The sequence below is a fragment of the Camponotus floridanus genome, unplaced genomic scaffold (assembly GCF_003227725.1).
Source record: "Camponotus floridanus strain SB8 unplaced genomic scaffold, Cflo_v7.5 scaffold9, whole genome shotgun sequence".
NCBI classification, from domain to species: domain Eukaryota; kingdom Metazoa; phylum Arthropoda; class Insecta; order Hymenoptera; family Formicidae; genus Camponotus; species Camponotus floridanus.
Window position 1 is genome coordinate 1,057,293 of NW_020229860.1, and position 13,331 is coordinate 1,070,623.

The window sequence follows — 13,331 nt, forward strand, 5'->3', positions numbered from 1 at the left end:
TTGATATGAAATATATGAAATTATTTGCTTAATTGTTTGCTGTAACTATTTGGGATAATAATAAGTATAAATTATTATTACATACAAGATTGTGACGCATAAATATTAATGAAACATTTCATTTAGACAATCGCCTCGTATGCCTCATAAATTCGACCTTCTTTGTATCGAGGTCCCATGGTGTAATGGTTAGCACTCTGGACTTTGAATCCAGCGATCCGAGTTCAAATCTCGGTGGGACCTGTACAAATCATTTTATTTTTTTCAATCATTTGACACGCGCAATTCATTATCTTTTGCGTACGATATTCATTCGTATTTTTTTACACACATACATCTTGTTACATTATTCAAAATGTGAACTGATTGTGCATGTGCGTGGCGCAGAATCGGCTCGTGCGATTTAAATATGCACGTAGATAAGCTATATCGATACGTGTCAAAGAGGATCGCGCGCTCGTTACACAATGCAATCGATAGTAGCTGGTATCAAGCGAACCAGTCGCGAAAGTCGCGCCCGCTCGATCGCCGAAGTCGCTTAATCAGCGATTACACAATCACGAGTGTATCCTAACACAGTCATTCGTTTATCGTCTACGCGCGTAATCGTCGCGCGAGATTCCCGCGTGTTATCGCGAAACGGGGGCCCCGTTCGATCGCGCGCTGTCCATCAGTCCCTTATCTCGCTGCGAATCGCCGTCGGACGCATCCGTGACTTTTATTACCTGTCGTTTAACTCGAGCTTGGTTCGTTTTTTTTTTTTTTGCGCGCCAGGCTACGGCGCGACGCGATAATATCGTGTAATCTCGGAAAAACGAGGAAGCGTATGCGCGATTGCGCAGAAATACGATTCGCGGTGTCGCGATTGCGATATACGAATGATTACGGACTCTCGACGGACTGAATTCCGCTAATTTTCCGGGTTAGAGATCGCGACGCGATTGAATCGCGAGATACGGACCGTGAAGCCGCAAAAGAGAGTTGCGACACGTGTCCAGGTCGCGTTCTCGCGACGCGGACTTCTCTATGCAAATTCACTAGTTAAATTTAGCATGTAAATGCATTTACATGCACATGTGCCGATTGAATTCTTCATGAAAAATTTACGATTCAAAAAAGAAAGAGTTTTATGAATAAAAGATAATTTTGCGCGCGGGCGAGCGTCGAGTGGAAATGTCCGAGAGCTGGTTTATCGTAATCTGCGAGCCGGCCAAGTGTCCGCGGTACGTTTATCCGCTGACCATTTCGCAGCGCGGCATAAAGAGCGGCTTTACGATCCCGCGGAGACGGCGTATTGTCAGGTGGGCGGATGCGCGTGTGCGTCCGATCCGCAGGTGATCCCGAGTATACGGAGTGTCCTAGAAATTTCTATAAAATGATGTTTGAACCGTCGAAAATGCACGCAGTCAAAAATTTTTTGTTTCGAGGCCACGGATACTTGTCCGATTTTTTTTCCCCTTTAACAAACAATATCATGTTTTACTATCATCGTACTATGCGAAACACCTTGTATATGCGCGTATGCAATTTAAACGTTACACCTATGCGTTATGGGAGATTATACAGAACGTATTCTCATTGTACATTGGGGCATTAGCCTCACGGGGAGAGAGACAGAGACGACGGAGGCGTGCGTAAATCGCGACTGCGAGGATAAGGGTTGCGAGGGGGATGGATCATCCATTTTAAATGCGGATACTGTACACTTTTTTCCCCGTCTAGCGCTTTTCCGCCGAGCCTGTTTCGTAAACACACGAAGGCGGGCTTAATGGCGCGCGTTTATGCCGCCTCACGTGCTCGTTGTCGCCTCGTTGCACAAACCTTTCTGCTACAAACGCTACTTGTTTCGCGTATGTACGCGGTGATTAATTGAGATACCACGCGATTGTTTATTAGACACGGTGGGAAGCTCAAGTTATATAGATAAGTCACCATGTGTGTTATAGAAAAATCGGGTATGTATTTTTATAATGTATGAAATATTAATTATTCCTCTTTAGTAAATAAAATCTTTTTAAATGTAAAAGTTGAAATATAAAAATACGTGCTTTGATCTTTGCATCGTCCATGTGAACAACTTAATTTAATTAAATATTTTAAAAAAATTTTTAATATTTAATTAAATTAAATAGTTTTTAGAAATTATATCATTCTGATATTCAACCGGCAATTAATAAATAAATTCTGCGGATAATTATTTTTGAATAACTTTCTTTCTGGAAAACATTGGGAGATAATATCGATTCATTTACATCTGACGTCGAAATCTACAAGTGTTAAATAGATGGATACCATATTTCGCAGTAGACTGGAGTACAATCCGTTGTATGAAAATCACGGCGGCCTTCGCAATCAGGAGTAAATGGCACGAATAAGTAATCGGCGTTCATTAATGCCGATGGATTCTCGTTTCGTGAACCAGATTCCCGCGGCGCGGTCGTATAGCGGGCTCAACGTAGGCGACGACGGCGACATTTTCCTACGATCGTTACCGGAAGTTCATCAAGATGTGACAACGCTACCGTGAAACTCTCCCGCGCGCGCTCGTAAAATACTTTCTCAATTTAAATTTCAGCACGACGATCCCCGACGAACTTTCCGGTTAACGAGCGGAACCCCCGGAACTCAGACGGGCGATAAAATACTCCTCGTAATGACGGAACGTGTAATCGAGAATCACACGAGCTTTTATCTTGATATCTTGTTCGGGGGAAATGCATTTCTGAAGAGATATCAAAATCGAGAGATTCCATAACGATCCCCAATGTCGATTGTCTGTCGGCAAACGATTCATTCGGGAAATTCATCGCAGCTGTTTAATTTTCAGTCTCATTGTCAGGTCTTACCTCGAGAATAATGGGGGGGATGTTTACATCTCAAATGATTATTATCCGTTTGATATCTCGGTGAATCGAACTCTATTATTCGCGTGTAACGCGATATAAAGCACGGCCATTTCGAGTCTAAATTAATAATTCCACGGTCGAAACAGGACCGTTTATCGTGGCGAGATAGGTGGCTCTCTAAAAATTTTAAACGTCTCGATGCAGCCAGCCAACGTAACACGGGTAGGTGGTATACGCGGAATAAAAGTTACGCGGCAGTAAATTAAAGAGATTTATGCATCCTTTCGCGACGCCGAATTTATCGCGCTTCGGGCTTTCCCGCGATGAAGCTTAACTGATCGACAATGTCGAGTTTACTTGGCGAATATGTCCGTCGTACCCGGGGTACTTTCGAAAGGTTTCGTATAACCGCCCACTCTCTCGGAACTTGGCGGCTGTAAAGTCTGTCTTATCCGCGAGATAATGTACGGATCGTTCTGCAGCTTCCCGTCGTCTCGAGGAGAGACGAGATGAGAGGACATTAAACAGCTATCGGATATCGTAGAATTCGCAAATGAGAAGACTCGAGTAGCGTTATCGAGATTAGCGAGAGTTTCGTAGTTGACGTTGAATATTGCACGATATTGTTATGAAAATGACAGCTGTTTAATGTTATAATTGCACTTGGCATCTTCACAATAAAATGTATCATGAACAGTAAAAGTTTACAAATCAAACTTATAATGCGAACTCGATTTCTAAGCTCTTTAATTAAGTTTAAGATTTATTTTAAACGTTCATCATGGCGCTGAAATTTATTCCTTGCGTTTCTTAGGTCTTCAATATTCTGAAATTTCATTAGAATGCAGTATGTAAACACATGTGTACATTATTGTACAGTAATATCAATAATTTCAAGCTTTCCGTTACTTGCGAATAGTAATGTGTTATGAAAATGACAGCTGTGACGTTTAATAATTGCACTTGGCATCTTCACAATATAATGTATCATGAGCAGTAAAAGTTTCCAAATCAAACTTATAATGCGAACTCGATTTCTAAGCTTTTTACTTAAGTTTAAGATTTATTTTAAGCTTTCATCATCGCGCTGAAATTTATTCCTTGCGTTTCTTCTTAGGTCTTCAACATTCTGAAATTTCATTAGAATGCAGTATGTAACACATGTGTACATTACTGCACAGTAATATAAATAATTTCAAGCTTTCCGTTACCTGCGAATAGTAATGACACTTAGGTATTTTAGAGAACACTTATAACTTTGCAGGTAAATGGCAGTAAACCTTCAGTGTTCGTTCTTATCCGCGAGATAATACGTCGCGAATCGTCCTTGCGCGGATTATTGCCTCTTTTCTTTCTCTCTCTTTACAAATTTAAATAAGATAGACAGAGAGAGAGGGAAGAGAGACGGGGGCGAAAAGACATTAAGTAGCACAGGCCGATTGGATAACAAACATTTTATCGCATTTAATTTTGAGAGTGAGCGCCTCCGCGACGTTAAACTTTAACAGCTTCTTTCGCAATAAATAATATTATGCACGAGCGGGAAAAGCTCGCGAGCGACTGAGCCGCGGGGCAATTAAATAAAATGTGATACCGTTCGAGTTATGACGAGAATCTTTATAGCTTATGGCCGCGTATTCCTTAAATCCGAGCGTAAAGTAACTTCGTCCGTTTATATACGTCCGTTTATACACGAATCGCGTATATTATATGTTTATATATATATATGTATATTGTCTTGGGGCGATTCCATCAACGCGCTCCAAAGAGCTCTTTTTACGAAACCTCTAGGAGACTTTAAATCCACAAGGAAGCAGGAAAATTTATTCGGTAAATAAATTAAATAAATGTACATGTATATTACCATTTGGTAAATACTACGATAAATAATATTACCGTTTGCGAAGTATCGCGATCGCGAGCCTGCAGTAATCTCGTTGCCAAGAAACTTTGTATAAATTCAGCGGCAGGCAGGTTCTTGAGCCAATTTCCCATTTACTCATAAAACGTCGATATCTAAGATTTACGCGCGTCACGTCAATTACAAGGTGTTTTATAACAGCCTCTAGGAACGTGACGCGGTGTGCGACCCCCTTCGCGACAACACTCTCGAATTTATGTCGTAAAAACATTTATTAGGCATCGAGCGAGTGAGGCGGCGTCTTTAAATAAGACGAGAAATTTTTTTATACGTCCAAAGAGCGTCTCGCATAAAAGCGGCCGGCGTTCCGTAAAAACGAATCCTTCGAACACGCCCCCGGAAACGGTCGATGCTTCCTGCCATCGCGAGCGATCGCTAAGATGTGGCGATCGCGATTCTCCATCTATTCGTATACAATGTCGCGACTTAACTGCCTCCTAAAAATTGTTTGTCTACGCTTTTGGCCTTATACGATCCATCGTGGCGCCGCTTTTAGCCGGTCCATCTCCCTGCTCGTTATCGTCATTGTTTAAAGATGAACTTTAAAGCACGGGCTATTGGCACGACGACGATAAAATTGTCCGTTGCGAAACGGAGATGCAGACACGATCTCATAAGGTGGAATGTTTTCATCGCGCTATTTTTGTTTTTAAATAGCTCTTTTATTATCTTGAATTTTATATTTTAAATTTACACATACGCGAGATATTTTAGAGAATTTATATAGATATTTAGATATTTAAATTTTGTCAGGTCTGAAATTGCCAGAATATTGTGTCCGCTCGAATTTAAATGGCCGAAATGGACTTATTCGATATTCCAGGATTTGTATTTGGCAACAGGAACACTCAGAGATGAGAAAATATCTTGTGCCCTCGATCTGAACGCTGGAACACTCTCTATGAATTTTTAACCAATATCGTTTGGCAACGAGGTCAAGTCTTAAATAGCATCTGCGAGATTGGAAAAACACGAAATACGCGGAGAATCTGCTGTTCTCTTGCGAACAACACGCAGCAATTCACGTAATTCTTGGCATCCTACCTCGTGGGCGAGGGGGGGGGGGAGGGGGGGTGAAAACATGGGCTCTATCTTCTAGACATCGTGAAAACTGTCTCGTGAACCGGGAACACGTTTTCTCCGCGAATCCCTCATTAAACATTCGTCTCTCATTAAACCAGAGTGCGATCTAGGACCTTAATTCGACGATGAGGAGTAATTAAGCGACGCGAGAGGAAAGGCGCGGGTGGCAAGGTACTTTGTTTCGCCGTAAACTGACTTTAATGACTTCATGTAAAAATATCCCATCGGCTTTACGATGGCCCACCCCCGCGGGGGCTCCTCGTTTTCTTGCCGGGGGCGTCTCCTTCGTCTACGACCATAATTTTATAGTTTTATGTAAACTGTATCGGGCCATGAAGCACGGGCGTCTATGACGCTTTGATGGTGATTGGCATGCATCGTGAAATACTCCAGAGACCAGTGTTTCCCAAACTCATATCCGAAAGCATGTACTTTCTTTAAGATGTGCTTCGTTTTTAAAATTATAACATTTGAATGATACATTTCAGATAATCGATTTATTTTCGCTACAATTACTTATCAATATTTATTTTTCTTTTTTATTCTTTTTACTTTTGGTTTCAGTTTTGATTAAGGAATTTTCAACATATTTTTCACAATTCTATTTACCACATGGATTTTTGATATTATGATATATGTATGTCTTCAATTAAATTTAAGAAATCTATGAAAAATTATAATTTCATCCTATTGTATCTTAAAATAATAATATACAGAATAAAATAAAATATAAAAAAGTTTATTTCCAAGTGCAACAAGTTTGTGAAACGCTGTCCTCGGTGCATAAAAGATTCAGACTACTTTGCACGTAAGCGCTTGATACGTAATTCTTCTCAAGACCAAAGCTGCGTAATAAGTGATAACTATATCGCGACATGGTGACAAACACCAGATCAAGTATCAAAATTTGCAGAATGAAACAGTACGGAGAAAAATTATCTGTGTATATTTTGAGTTAACATACATCTCTCTCTCTTTGTCTTATTTTTTTGCACGATAGTAAGCAATCGATAAAAGATAATAAGCATTGGACATGTTGCTTCTAAAATATATTTATTCTCGTCGCTTAAATAATTTGTTATAAATTAATTAATTATGTTTAACAGTTGAAATTAAAATAAGTTTTCTTATTAATGTATTATACTATTTTTCCCACAATTTATATTTTGATTATTTATAAGTCGTATAAAAATGAAAATATTTAAATATCAAAAATATTTATCACGTTATCTAACCATAAATATTTTGCATCTACATAATTAACAATGTATAGATATGTATACGTGCATATATTAATTATGTATTGAGATATAAAATGTATATAGTAAGTTGAAGTATCTAATTGACGACGTTCGTTCCCAAGCCTTCGATAGCTCAGTTGGTAGAGCGGTGGACTGTAGTTGGGAAGATCTGATATAGGCATCCATAGGTCGCTGGTTCGAATCCGGCTCGAAGGATTTTTTTTTGAAATATTTTTTTTTATCTGTCGACATCGATTATATATTTAGTGTTCATAAACTCACAATAGTTATAATATAATTAAATTATATATATAATTAATTTATATAATTATATAATTATATAAAATTAATCGGTAATAAATTCTTAATACATAACAAGTATACATAAATCGATAATAAATTCTTTATACAGGATGTTTCAGACCATCCGTACCACCCATTTAAAAACTAGAGAAGTGATTATTTCAAAAAAGTAAAAACATTTCCTTTATAAATCGGGTGCGCTTTATCGAACGGTGATATTTTCAACTTGTGATTCCGACCAGAAATAGGTGATTCAGATGGGAAGTGCATTTTTTTAAATGGAACTCCCTATTTTTCATTGCATATTCTTGTAGCTTATCTCGAGAGTTTTCCAAAACACTACAATAAATTATTTTTCCATGAAGTACTTTTCGAGTTATGAGGCTTGAAATCATTTCTTAATTTTACATAAACCATAAAATATCTTGTAAAATATTCATTTTTCGATTATCTTACCTTAATACTTTTATGTACAAAATAATGAGAGGAATCAATTGGTGTAAAGAAAACATACAGTTGTTTTTAAAAAAATATGTAATTGTTAATTGCAAATTACATATTTTTTCTGTTTTGGAAAGCTCTCGAGATAAGCTACAAGAATATGCAATGAAAAATAGGGAGTTCCATTTTAAAAAGTGGTGCATACTTCCGGTCTGAATCGCCTATTTCTGGCCGGAACCAGAAGTTGAAAATCACCATTCGAGCGCACCCGATTGTATAAAGAAAATGTTTTTACTTTTTTGAAATAACCACTTCTCTAGTTTTTAAATGGATATGGGTAATCTGAAACATTCTGTATATTCCACATTATAGATTCCGCTTTATATATAGTATGATACTTATCGATTGTAAAAAATTCTAAAATACGTTTATTATAAAAAAGATATAAGACTTTTCATAAAAATTTTAAAATTTATTTATGTCGAAATTATTTACCGCGTCACACGAATTCGCATTATAAAAGTATAAGGAGATTTACTATAAGGAGATTTACTATACTTCAATAAATTTTAATACGTATAAATTATTTCATGAACATATAATTTAAGATATATGTAAATAATGTTCAAATAAATTTTAAAATATCTTAAAGTCTATCTTAAAATGATTAATATTTTTATCTTTCAAATTTTAGAAGCAAGATATAATTACGTTTCAACAGTTTTTCTGTTAGAAAAATACACACCAATTTAAAGATTTGCAAAAATATTCGCTTAATATATTTTTATGAAAATATAACGAATAAAAATAAATAATTGATGCAAAAATAAAGGTTCCACCGAGACTCGAACTCGGATTACTGGATTCAGAGTCCAGAGTGCTGACCATTACACCATGGAACCTCTGTTTATTACCAATTTGCATATTGTAAATTTGTTAATTTATTCACATTCTTTGCTAATATTAAATTCACGCAAAAATAAAGGTTCCACCGAGATTTGAACTCGGATCACTGGATTCAAAGTCCAGAGTGCTGACCATTACACCATGGAACCTCTTTTATTATTAATTTGCATATTGTAAATTTGTTAATTTATGCGCTTCCTTTGTTAATATTAAATTCACGCAAAAATAAAGGTTCCACCGAGACTCGAACTCGGATTGCTGGATTCAGAGTCCAGAGTGCTCACCATTACACCATGGAACCTCTGTTTATTACCAATTTGCATATTGTAAATTTGTTAATTTATTCACATTCTTTGTTAATATTAAACTCACGCAAAAATAAAGGTTCCACCGAGATTTGAACTCGGATCACTGGATTCAAAGTCCAGAGTGCTGACCATTACACCATGGAACCTCTTTTATTATTAATTTGCATATTGTAAATTTGTTAATTTATGCGCTTTCTTTGTTAATATTAAATTCACGCAAAAATAAAGGTTCCACCGAGATTTGAACTCGGATCGCTGGATTCAAAGTCCAGAGTGCTGACCATTACACCATGGAACTTCTTTTATTATTAATTTGCATATTGTAAATTTGTTAATTTATTCGTATTTTTTGCTAATATTAAATTCATGCAAAAATGAAGGTTCCACCGAGACTCGAACTCGGATTGCTGGATTCAGAGTCCAGTGTGCTGACCATTACACCATGGAACCTCTGTTTATTGCTAATTTGCATATTATAAATTTGTTAATTTATGCGCTTTCTTTATTAACATTAAATTTACGCAAAAATAAAGGTTCCACCGAGATTTGAACTCGGATCGCTGGATTCAAAGTCCAGAGTGCTGACCATTACACCATGGAACCTCTGTTTATTGTTAATTTGCATATTGTAAATTTGTTAATTTATGCGCTTTCTTTGTTAATATTAAATTCACGCAAAAATAAAGGTTCCACCGAGATTTGAACTCGGATCGCTGGATTCAAAGTCCAGAGTGCTGACCATTACACCATGGAACCTCTGTTTATTACCAATTTGCATATTGTAAATTTTTTAATTTATTCGCATTTTTTGCTAATACTAAATTCATGCAAAAATAAAGGTTCCACCGAGATTTGAACTCGGATTGCTGGATTCAGAGTCCAGAGTGCTGACCATTACACCATGGAACCTCTTTTATTATTAATTTGCATATTGTAAATTTGTTAATTTATTCGCATTTTTTGTTAATATTAAATTCATGCAAAAATAAAGGTTCCACCGAGATTTGAACTCGGATCGCTGGATTCAGAGTCCAGAGTGCTGACCATTACACCATGGAACCTCTGTTTATTGCTAATTTGCATATTGTAAATTTGTTAATTTATGCGCTTTCTTTGTTAATATTAAATTTATGCAAAAATAAAGGTTCCACCGAGACTCGAACTCGGATTGCTGGATTCAGAGTCCAGAGTGCTGACCATTACACCATGGAACCTCTGTTTATTATTAATTTGCATATTGTAAATTTGTCAATTTATGCGCATTCTTTGTTAATTTATTATTAATTTATAAATTTGTTAATTTGTTCGCATTCTCTATGTACGTATATATAACATAACACACACAAGATAATATATTACACATTCAAGATAATATATTATTATGTAAAACACATACAAACATCTATACAAAATTGCCAAAGTCTCTAATCATTGATTATAAGGAAGAAATATAAACAACAAACATATATCTTATATTTCTTCGTCACAGCTGGGACTCATGTTTCTGAGATACGACAAGTCCAATCCTCATAGAGGGTATCGCAGTTCGTGAGCAGACGAAAACAATTAATCAGGGACGGACGCGTGCGGCTGCCCTCCGGCGGGCAGCCTCGCGGAAACCACTCAAATTAATTTCAAGTCACAGCATATTCTTCGATTTGACGTATTCTCGAGTGACATCCAATCAGAGCCGAACCCCAGATCACGATCCACGCGCGCATGTACGTGCGGCCGACCCTTCCCTTCGTTTGCGCGCGGACCGGAATTCGGCGACACCCTCGATTCCATTTCTGTTATACTTTTGCGTATACAATGCGCTCCTCCTTACGGTTCGCTGATCCTTGACTGACAGAATACCCGTGACACTTGCATGCGGGATAATCGGGGGCACTGGCGTAGCGTGCTACACACAGTGGATCCATAGTAGGTGCGGCGACGTCGTGCAAAATGACAGCCGAGCGAGCAAGTGTCATTGTGAAATCACTTTTAGATTCGATTTCAGGGATGATTCAGAGCTATATGATGTAATTCTCAAATCCTGCGCATTCAATTTTTTTAATCTTCCGGAACGCTACTTATGAACCAGTAATTATTATAAAAAATATGCATTACATAAATTTTTATATTCATATTAACAATAACAGTTTGAAATTATTATTGAAAATTATATTAAACTATCTATAGGTATCTATATATTTTTGCTTACTGTTGTAAGAAATTTAATTACCTTAATACCATAGAAAAATTAAATTAATTAAATTACTCTTCCTTCACATGACAAATGTTTTTTTTTTTAATTAAGTTAGAACTCTGTCATACTTGACCTGTTTTCTCATTTAACGCGAACATGAGAGATTCGATTTACCTTTTGTTTGCTTTCTACATCATTTATGTTCTTACTACGTCAATTATATTCTCACTATGTTTTGCTCGGCATGTTTCGCACGCAATAATTCTCCAGCGGTAACAGAAGACTCGGCGATCACCTTGGTCTGCGATTACATCTTTATGGTTTTATAACAGCTCGCGCGTAAGGGATTCTTATCCCCTGTTCGATTGAAGAAAAGAACACGGGAATCGTGTTTCCACAGAGCGCGAAGTGTTTCCTCTTCCCTCAGTTTTCTCTTACCCCCTGTGCAAATTCGCTTTATCGTCGCGACCGCCGTGGAAAGCCTTCGCGCCCCTTCGTAGCGGCGCGGGAGGACGTCGTGTGTACACTTATTTCATGCTTGGTGGAACATCGGGACTCGAAGGGAACATCCTTTTCTCTTTTCGTAAGGTACGCGAAATCGAAGAAAGCCGGAGCGGAATATTTTTCGACGCACGAACCGTAATAATTTTGGACGGATGATATACTTACGAAAAGAAAAAAAATATAATAATAAACAGTTTTAAGATACTTGAAATATTATTCGGAAATATATACTTTTTATGTTAGAAATGATACTTATAGAAACGCGCTAACACTATGTGCATGATTGTGGTAAAGTTAAACGTTAATGTAAAACGTTCTATGTATCCATTTTATTTTTGTGCTAGATTCTTTCCAATTTTTTCACGTGTGAAACATCATTTATGAATATTTATTTGAAAACACACATCGTTTAAATTTTTTCTCAAGTTAAAAAAAAAGAAACTTCCCGAAAATATTTGTTTTAAAAATCGATATGTGTCTTTTATTATTATAAATATGTTTAACACACAAAAATACAAAAAAAAATTAAAAAAAAGATACTTATCTGTTTGCTCAAATAAAAATTTTACAAGATATTAAAAAGTATTTTATATAAGTATATTTTATAAATTCCTATAATTTCTTAATAATATCTTTAATAATATTTGTTAAATTCCTATAATTTCTTAATTATAATTTAATAAAATACTTATTAAAATCATCTCGCATTCATTTACATCGTATTTTTTACATTGATTTCTGACAATAGATTTTTTATCCATCAAATTTATTTTTATATATATTTCCCATTATTCTAACTCTTTATAATATTGATCAGAATTCCCGTAAATATTACACGCCGTATATTATTTGGCATTTGTGGACTGACATCAAAGCACAATGGTGGAAATACTCGGTGATAAAAGATGCATTTTGTCACACAAATACCATGCCTGTGTAGAAACGCTTTGTCGTTGCGTTTTTTTCTTTCTTACTAACGAATTCTTCGTACAGATGAATAATTGGTATGTCGCATTATCCTCAATCAACGCGACTGTCCTCACGGATCTGAGGATCTTATGGGCGAAATGAAAGAGAGAGAGAGAAAGAGAGAGATGATACTCGAAGTAGAAAGGTGAGGAGATGTCGGGAAACGGTAGCGAAAAGTGCATCAGCATGGGGGCTTTGCTGATTTACGAGGAGTCGTTGCTAGGAGAGCATTAATATCCGTGACGGAATATTAAACCGCGAGCGTCAATGTACATCTTCAAAGGGATTTTCAGGATGTCTCTCCGAGGGCGAGGGAAGGAGAAAAAGAGGAAGAGTGAGCGAGAGAGAGAAAGCCGCCGCAAGATTATGAGATTCCTGTTAAGTGTCACGTGTAAAGAGTTCTTTCATACGCGACCGAGCCAACCCGCAGCGTCGCTCGTGAAATACCGTCAAATAAAGGTGACATTTAAAATTTTAAAATTTATCGAACGCGCCGGGTTTTCGAAGATTCGTTTTAAACTCCCCCCAAATCCTGGTCTCATATACGTGGGATGGAACGTAAGCTGGCTTACTTCAGTTTTATCGCGGGAACGAGAGGAAACAAGATTGCATTGATAG

The 13,331-nt window shown here is 36.9% G+C and overlaps 13 non-coding genes across 13 annotated transcripts; 2 read left to right on the top strand and 11 right to left on the bottom strand.

Moving 5' to 3' along the window:
* Nucleotides 1-171: 171 nt before the first annotated feature.
* Trnaq-uug lies at nt 172-243 on the top strand. The gene has a single exon. It is a non-coding gene; the product is annotated as a tRNA-Gln (tRNA).
* Nucleotides 244-7,213: 6,970 nt separating this feature from the next.
* Nucleotides 7,214-7,307, top strand: Trnay-gua. The gene is made up of 2 exons: nt 7,214-7,250; nt 7,272-7,307. It is a non-coding gene; the product is annotated as a tRNA-Tyr (tRNA).
* A 1,358-nt stretch (nt 7,308-8,665) lies between these two features.
* Trnaq-cug lies at nt 8,666-8,737 on the bottom strand. Its single transcript has one exon. It is a non-coding gene; the product is annotated as a tRNA-Gln (tRNA).
* An 81-nt stretch (nt 8,738-8,818) lies between these two features.
* Nucleotides 8,819-8,890, bottom strand: Trnaq-uug. Its single transcript has one exon. It is a non-coding gene; the product is annotated as a tRNA-Gln (tRNA).
* An 80-nt stretch (nt 8,891-8,970) lies between these two features.
* Nucleotides 8,971-9,042, bottom strand: Trnaq-uug. The gene has a single exon. It is a non-coding gene; the product is annotated as a tRNA-Gln (tRNA).
* Nucleotides 9,043-9,123: 81 nt separating this feature from the next.
* Nucleotides 9,124-9,195, bottom strand: Trnaq-uug. The gene has a single exon. It is a non-coding gene; the product is annotated as a tRNA-Gln (tRNA).
* Nucleotides 9,196-9,275: 80 nt separating this feature from the next.
* On the bottom strand, nt 9,276-9,347 carry Trnaq-uug. Its single transcript has one exon. It is a non-coding gene; the product is annotated as a tRNA-Gln (tRNA).
* Nucleotides 9,348-9,427: 80 nt separating this feature from the next.
* Nucleotides 9,428-9,499, bottom strand: Trnaq-uug. The gene has a single exon. It is a non-coding gene; the product is annotated as a tRNA-Gln (tRNA).
* An 81-nt stretch (nt 9,500-9,580) lies between these two features.
* On the bottom strand, nt 9,581-9,652 carry Trnaq-uug. The gene has a single exon. It is a non-coding gene; the product is annotated as a tRNA-Gln (tRNA).
* Nucleotides 9,653-9,733: 81 nt separating this feature from the next.
* Nucleotides 9,734-9,805, bottom strand: Trnaq-uug. The gene has a single exon. It is a non-coding gene; the product is annotated as a tRNA-Gln (tRNA).
* Nucleotides 9,806-9,886: 81 nt separating this feature from the next.
* Nucleotides 9,887-9,958, bottom strand: Trnaq-cug. Its single transcript has one exon. It is a non-coding gene; the product is annotated as a tRNA-Gln (tRNA).
* Nucleotides 9,959-10,038: 80 nt separating this feature from the next.
* Nucleotides 10,039-10,110, bottom strand: Trnaq-uug. The gene has a single exon. It is a non-coding gene; the product is annotated as a tRNA-Gln (tRNA).
* Nucleotides 10,111-10,191: 81 nt separating this feature from the next.
* Trnaq-cug lies at nt 10,192-10,263 on the bottom strand. Its single transcript has one exon. It is a non-coding gene; the product is annotated as a tRNA-Gln (tRNA).
* Nucleotides 10,264-13,331: the final 3,068 nt, after the last annotated feature.